Source organism: Silurus aristotelis (genome assembly GCF_946808225.1).
Source record: "Silurus aristotelis genome assembly, chromosome: 3".
NCBI lineage: Eukaryota > Metazoa > Chordata > Actinopteri > Siluriformes > Siluridae > Silurus > Silurus aristotelis.
The window spans coordinates 32,262,358-32,269,748 of NC_139576.1; the positions used below are offsets into that span (position 1 = coordinate 32,262,358).

The 7,391-nt window shown below is 42.2% G+C and overlaps 1 long non-coding RNA gene across 2 annotated transcripts; it reads left to right on the plus strand.

Moving 5' to 3' along the window:
* The first annotated feature begins 358 nt into the window (after positions 1-358).
* On the plus strand, positions 359-5,976 carry LOC310724090. 2 transcript variants are annotated; one of them, XR_014532923.1, is made up of 4 exons: positions 359-389; positions 2,051-2,177; positions 5,582-5,681; positions 5,886-5,976. It is a non-coding gene; the product is annotated as an uncharacterized lncRNA (long non-coding RNA). The 2 variants fall into 2 exon arrangements; XR_014532924.1 differs by lacking the exon at positions 359-389 and having other exon boundaries at positions 1,760-2,177.
* Positions 5,977-7,391: the final 1,415 nt, after the last annotated feature.

The following is a 7,391-nucleotide window of genomic DNA, read 5'->3' on the forward strand; positions in this document are numbered from 1 at the left end:
TCACCATGTGCCCTCACATTCATAAAAATACAAACAAAAAGTGTAAAATATTCACACAGATAGATAAAGAAACCTCACACAAAAACTTCAGTGAGAAGAAATACAAAAAAATATTTCGGCTGCTCCCTTTAGGGGGCGCCACAGCGGATCATCCTCCTCCACACTACCCTGTCCTCTATTTCTGCTCCTTTCAACCAAAAATATATCAATAAATAATAAATAAATATAAAATTAATTCATATAAAATTTAATCAGGTTATTATAAATTTAGGAGAAACTCACCACTCCAATGAGATTACAATACAGAAAGGGAAGAGGAGGAGTCAGGACAGGAAGTGACATCAGCTGCTATTATCAGGGCATTTAAGAGAAGCACCCATTTTGTTTAGGTAACCACATTTATAAACACAGATATGAGTATAAACAAGACAAATCAACAATTTAGTATGAATTGAAACAGGACATGTAAATTTAACAGGGTAAATTATACACCTGTTACATACATCTATAGGTTTAAAACGGCGGAAAAGGTTTGTCACGTGTCATTGTTAAATAGCGGCACGGGCGATGTGGGCGTGGCTAAATGGCGTTGCTGTGAAGCGAAATCCAGAGAGGTGCAGTGAAAGTTTATAAGTTAATAATATGTTGATATGTAAATATTCATCGTGTTTTGTCTGTAAGTTTTACTGTCAAACAACGTTTCTAAACATGTTTCTATTTTTATACAGTAGTATTATTATAGGAAAGTTTTTTAACAAGATCGAAGCCTATTATACTTTTGAAGACGTTTGCGGAAGTATATCTTCCCGTGATGCATTGCGGCATTGACCAGATTAAATAAATATAAAATTCTTAAAGAATTAAACATTAAAAGAGACAGTATTGTGATCAAAATGATGTTTCAACACTACATTTTACAGTGTAACCCACATTAAGTGAGTGATTTTTTTTTTCAACTACCATGATAGGGTCAACTGTACAGATCTCGTTATATAAATACAGTGTATGAAATATTTGAGTTTAGTCCGGGTCGGGACTCAATACACGTCTCTTCATAATCACCTGCTCTCACATTCTCTCTCTATCCCCCGACCCGGACTACCTTTTACTGTGTTCAATATTTAACCCGGACTACCTTTTACTGTGTTCATTATTTAACCCGGACTACCTTTTATTGTGTTCATTAATTAACTGGGACTACCTTTTACTGTGTTCAATATTTAACCCGGACTACCTTTTACTGTGTTCATTATTTAACCCGGACTACCTTTTATTGTGTTCATTAATTAACTGGGACTACCTTTTACTGTGTTCATTATTTAACCCGGACTACCTTTTAATGTATTTTATTATTTAACCCGGACTACCTTTTAATGTATTTCATTATTTAACACTGACATGTAGTAGCAGAAGTAATTACTTAGTTTGTATGTATGTATGTGTGTGTGTGTATATATATCCTTGATCACTAGTCCTAGATTAGGTTGACCCAGAACACTCAGTTCTTGTCTTTATCCTCTCTTCATACGCTTCACTGTGAGAAAACCCCAACTGTCACCTTTTAGTATGGCTAATCCGCGTTTTGTTGCTTTTGCTAAACGAATAACATGACCAGATGTGGAGTTATTATCGTCAACCGTTTTTATGTTCTCACAATTTGTTAATATGTATCTTGTCATTAGTAGTTATAGTAATTTTTTTTTTATGCTTCTAGAATAACCTTTTTGTATGCTTCTGTTGACCATACCCTGATCTTTTTGTGGCATGCATGTGTTACTTTGCTCGTACACACACAGGGTTCCTGTGTTTCTGTTTTAGGCTTATCTTTTGCAGGTTCAGCATAACCTTGTGGAGTTGTCTCTCCTAACTTTCTCTTCTGTTCTCTCACACACACACACACACACACACACACACACACACACACCTGGCAGCCCACCCCCTTTTTCTCCTTCTCTTTGGAAGTATATTTTCATGTGTGAGACAATAAACCTTTGAACTTCTCTCTGAAAGCCGACTCGTGTGTTTAATTGAGACTTCCCCGTATACGTAGGGATGAGAGGAAAGGCTGAATTCAAGGGTATCCTGTCCAGGTGACAGAAGGGAATCCTGCCCAAGCGGCAGAGGATAAAACACTTCCTTACAGTTCTTGGGGGCTCGTCCGGGATATCAGCATTCGGGTAAGTGCTGATTTGGTATCCTGTCATACCGTTAACAGTGTAGGCACTCACCTCGTATGCTGATATCCGTGTTGTGCTGATTTGGTATCTTGTCGTACCGTTAACAGTGTAGGCACGCACCTCGTGTTGTAAGCGAATTTTAATTTGACGTCTCAAGTTACTGTGACTACAGAGACGGTTCTGCGCGCGCTACACGACGGTACAACGTCGACAACAAATTCGCTTACAATACGAGGTGCTTGCCTACACTTTCAACGGTTTATCTATCTCGATCTCTGGCCTCCAACCTTTTTATCTAACATTGTCAGACAGTTGTACCTATATTGGATTATGGGTCATTCTTGGACAAAATATCCTAAAACAGATCCTGAGGAAGCCCCTCGGGACTGGATGAATCCTTGTGGTCTCACTTTTTATACTACCTCCTGGCTAGACAATTTAGCAGGGTGGACTGTATCACAACCTCAATTTCTGACTTATCCTCGTGGTGGAACTTTTAAATCTCAGTCTGCACATTCCCAAATTTATGAAGGTTTGGGCGATCCTAACTGGGATTATTCTTACTTGGGTGATAGTTATCAAAAATGGGTGGAAATGAAACAATTCTGGGATAAATATCACTCTATACTGAACTCAAAAAGAGAACTTAAGTCTCTGCCCAGAACCGAAGCCAAGCCAAAACCACCTTTATTGCCAAATGCTCCACCCCCACCCGATCGAGATGGCACGTTAGTGTCTCCTTCGGTCCCAAAGATCGATCCTCCTCCCTGGCCCAAAACCCACACTAATGCGGTATGCGTATGGTCAAAGTCGGCCTGCGGTCCCAAAATTACATCCGCCCTCGATTGGGGACCTTAGAGACGTTATCAGGGTTCTTCCATCCCCATCTAAACCCCTGCATTTCATTGACATGCTAATGAGCTCTACCTGCCCTAATCATTTGACAGGCGCAGACTATAGGTTTATCCTTCATGCAGTACTAGGAGACAGTTACGACGAGAAAACGCTTCGACGAGGGGGAAGGGTCGAAAAAAGTAAGAGCAAAACCACTTCTATTATTATCACTGGGCTGAGCGAGATGCTCTCTCGGAGTTAAAAAAAAGGAGTTGACCAAATTCCTACTCCAGCAGCAGCAGGCCAATAGAGATCTCTCTCAAGTAGCTGACTCTAAACAGGAGAAGGGTGTAACCTGTCCTTCCGACACAAATATTTTTCTCCACCATCGTTTTGTTTTTATGCCTGATTGTCCGTTTAATCTCTTGGGCCGAGATCTCATGAGTAGGCTGCACATTTCTCTCACCTTTTTCTGGCTCTAAACTCACGGTTTCAGTTCCTGATTCTGCTCCTCTGTCATATCTTTCTAACATGAACATTAACGACTGTTTTCTCTCTAACGCACAGAAATTACCACTCCCTTCTTCACTGGAAAATTTGCCATTTCTCCTCTGGGCGGAGCATAAGGATGATGTGGGCTTGGTTCATTCACCTCCTTATGAGCTAAACTAACACATTTGCATCCTGTATTTTTCAAACAATATCCTCTCTCTGAATCAAAGTTGCGGGGAATAGACAAGATCCTGACCTCTCTGTTACAACAGGGTGTGATCAAGCCGTGTGTGAGTTCCTACAACACACCCGTTAACCCAGTTCCTAAGCCGGACGGCACTTGGTGCTTCACTTAAGACTTGAGGAAAATAAATGATGTCGTGGTTCCTATTGCACCTGTTGTGCCCGATGTGGCCTCTATTATCGCTTCAATTCCATGAAATCATACACACTTCTCGGTGATTGACTTGTGTTCTGTCCTTTTCAGCGTTCCTGTAGAAGAGCAGACGCAGCCTCTTTTTGCCTTCGTGCACAGGGGGCGCCAGTACACTTTGACACGTCTGCTACAAGGATTCATTGAGTCCCCGGCAGTCTTTTCCGCTGTGGTAAGAGACGCACTCTGTGATCTTGCCCTTCCCTCTGACTCTGTTGTCTTACAGTATGCAGATGATCTCCTGATCTCCACAGTCTCCGAGGACCTCTGTGAACAAGGCTCCCTGTGCCTCCTGCATCATCTGGCAAGAAAAGTATTCAAAGTATCCAAAACCAAACTTCAGTTTTGTAGAACCACTGTAAAATACCTAGGGTTCGAACACTCTCAAGGAAGCAAATGGCCCTCTAAAGATTGTGTACAGGTCAGTCTTAACACAAGGCGTCCCTCCACAAAGCATGCTCTCATGGCTTTCCTGGGACTGATTAACTACTGCCGTCCATGGATACCTGACTGCTCATTCCACGACAAACGTCTCCGCTCTGCGATCTTATACAATGATCCTTTGCAGCACCAGCTAACGTGGACACCAGAGATGATTGAGGCGTATGAGGCTGTGCGGTCAGCTCTGTGCGGTCAGCTCCTGCTCTCAGACTTCCAAACTATCATAAGGTTTTTCACCTTTATGCGTGTGAACAAGACGGAGCTGCCTCTGCTGTGTTGGTGCAGGAGCATGGGGGGGCATGAGACCATGTGTGTTCCTGTCCAAAACACTTGACACCGTGGCTCAGGGTTTACCTGCATGTCTTCGTATGGTGGCTGCCTGTGCTGTGATGGTCCAAGACGCTGAAAAATTAGTGTTGTCTCATCCTATGATCTTGCACTCTCCACATCAGGTGAAACAGGTCCTTCAGAACCTGCACACACAACACATGACAGCTCAGAGAAGATCCGGCTATGAAACTATCCTTTGCTCGACCAGTAATTTGGAAATCGAGGCCACCTCTTCTTTTGACACTTTAGGTCATGCGTTTGACTAATGCACAAGACGACACACTGCACGACACCACACATGATTGCTGCTCTGAGGTCATTCACTCACCTAGTATACGGCCAGATTTGTCTTCCACTCCTTTAGAGAGGGGTGAGTCACTTTCTGTGGATGGCTCATGTTCGGTAAATTTCTGTGTGGTTACTCTCTGTTCCTTACCTGATGTCACTGTTGAAGCTTACTCTTTGCCTTTTTCTTCAGCACAGGCTGCTGAACTCTTCGCCTTGACTCGTGCATGTGTCCTTTCTGAAGGAAAAGATGTCACGATCTACACTGACTCCCGATACGCCTTTGTTATTGCGCACGATTTTGGCCGCATCTGGCAATCCCGTGGTTTCCGCTCGGCTGAAGGGAAATCCTTAGTTCAGGACCTTATCACTGCTTGCTGTCTTCCTCGCACACTGGCCATTGTACAAACAAAAGCCCATTCTTATGACAACAATGTAGAAGCCAAAGGTAATTCCTTGGCTGACGGCGTGGCAAAAAGTGCGGCTCAAACTCAGGTGTTTTTTCCCACTCTTAGTGCTCCTATTAACACCTGCCTCCTTTCCTCCGCTCTCATTCCTGATTTACATTTTCCATCTGTCCAATCCTCAGCCACCTCGAATGATTCTGCCTTTTGGCAATCACACAATGCCTACGTGGCCTCCGATGGCCTTTGGTACAGTCGCTCATGCCTTCCATTTCACTGCGTGAAGTAAGATATGAACAGATTTTTTTTTTTGTATAGCTAACTTAAACTGCATGATCGACTCGATTTTGTCTGGGTGTCTAATCTGTGCCCAGAATAATATTACTAAGAGTGCAGCGAAACACAAAAGTCTCCCATTACCTGCGGATCCCTCTTAACTGTGTGTTTACATGTACCCTGCGTATATAACTATTTTTCTTTATGTTACAGAAGCATAGCCTTTTGACATCCCCATGAGTTCTCTAGGAGACATGGTTCCTGTTCCCCTCAGTCATCTTTCATCGAGGTCCGGTGACAACTCCTCAGACCCTTCAGACATCCTTACAACTGTAGGACGTGTCAAGGAAAGCTACGGGAAACGGAACAACAACCTCTCATCAATCCAGGGAAGTGACACAACCAGTGACCGGTATGGTTGTCTTTCTGATCAGCCTTGGGGCTGGGATACCCGCCCAGGCTCATCCACACAACAACACCTTCTGGCAATACGCCAACTAGACGGCCCGTCAGCACACAGCAGGTCCATGCAACCTGTCCCTCGTGTTTCTGAATATTATCCTATTCCTATGCGACATGTCTGATTGTTTAAGTTGTGATTTATTCATTCTTATTTATCATGGATAAAACGGGGGAATTGTAAGATATTCTTGATCACTAGTCCCAGATTAGGTTGACCCAGAACACCCTCGCATTTTAGTATGGCTAATCCGCGTTTTGTTGCTTCTGCTAAACGAATAACATGACCAGATGTGGAGTTATTATCTTCAACTGTTTTTATGTTTACAATTTGTTAATATGTATCTTGTTGTCATTAGTAGTTATAGTAATTTTGTTGAATGCTTCTAGAATAACCTTTTTGTATGCTTCTGTTCCCCATACCCTGATCTTTTTGTGGCATGCATGTGTTACTTTGCTCGTACACACACAGTGGTTTCTGTATCTCTGTTTTAGGCTTATCTTTTGCAGGTTCAGCATAACCTTGTGGAGTTGTCTCTCCTAACTTTCTCTTCTGTTCACACACACACACACACACACACACACACACACACCTGGCAGCCCACCCCTTTTTCTCCTTCTCTTTGGAAGTATATCTTCATGTGTGAGACAATAAACTTTGGAACATCTCCATAAAAGACTGACTCGTGTGTTTAATTGAGACTTCCCAAAGCGCTTGTAGGAGAGGAAAGATCGAGAGGAAAGGCTGAATTCGAAGGCATCCAGTCCAGGGACAGAAGGCAATCCTGCCCAAGTGGCAGAGGATAAAACACTTCCTTACAGTGTGTTACAGGATTTGTAGTAGGGAACATTTAAAAATGAGCAGGGGAGTGAATAATTATTTCCCCCACTGTAGATATGAAGCTGTAGAAGTTGGAGAGCAGTTCTTACACTTTATCCAATATCAAGTGTGCCAGATCACAAACATCATTTATTTCTAATTCCTTTACATTTATTTTAAAACTTTCATTTTTAGGTGTTTACAGGTGAGATCATGCCCACATCCAGTTAATATTACAGATACAAATGTGAATATTTGGACATTAAATAGATCAAATAAAATAATATTTTGTCATTTCAGAAGTGGGATTTAAACCTACATGTATATTAGGAGACCAGAATCCTCCTTAAACCATGGAGAAGGTCTGAATCTTTTTGACTAAAAGGTCTTAAAAAAATACGTAAACACTTGTTTTTAATGTGAAATCTTACTTGATTTTA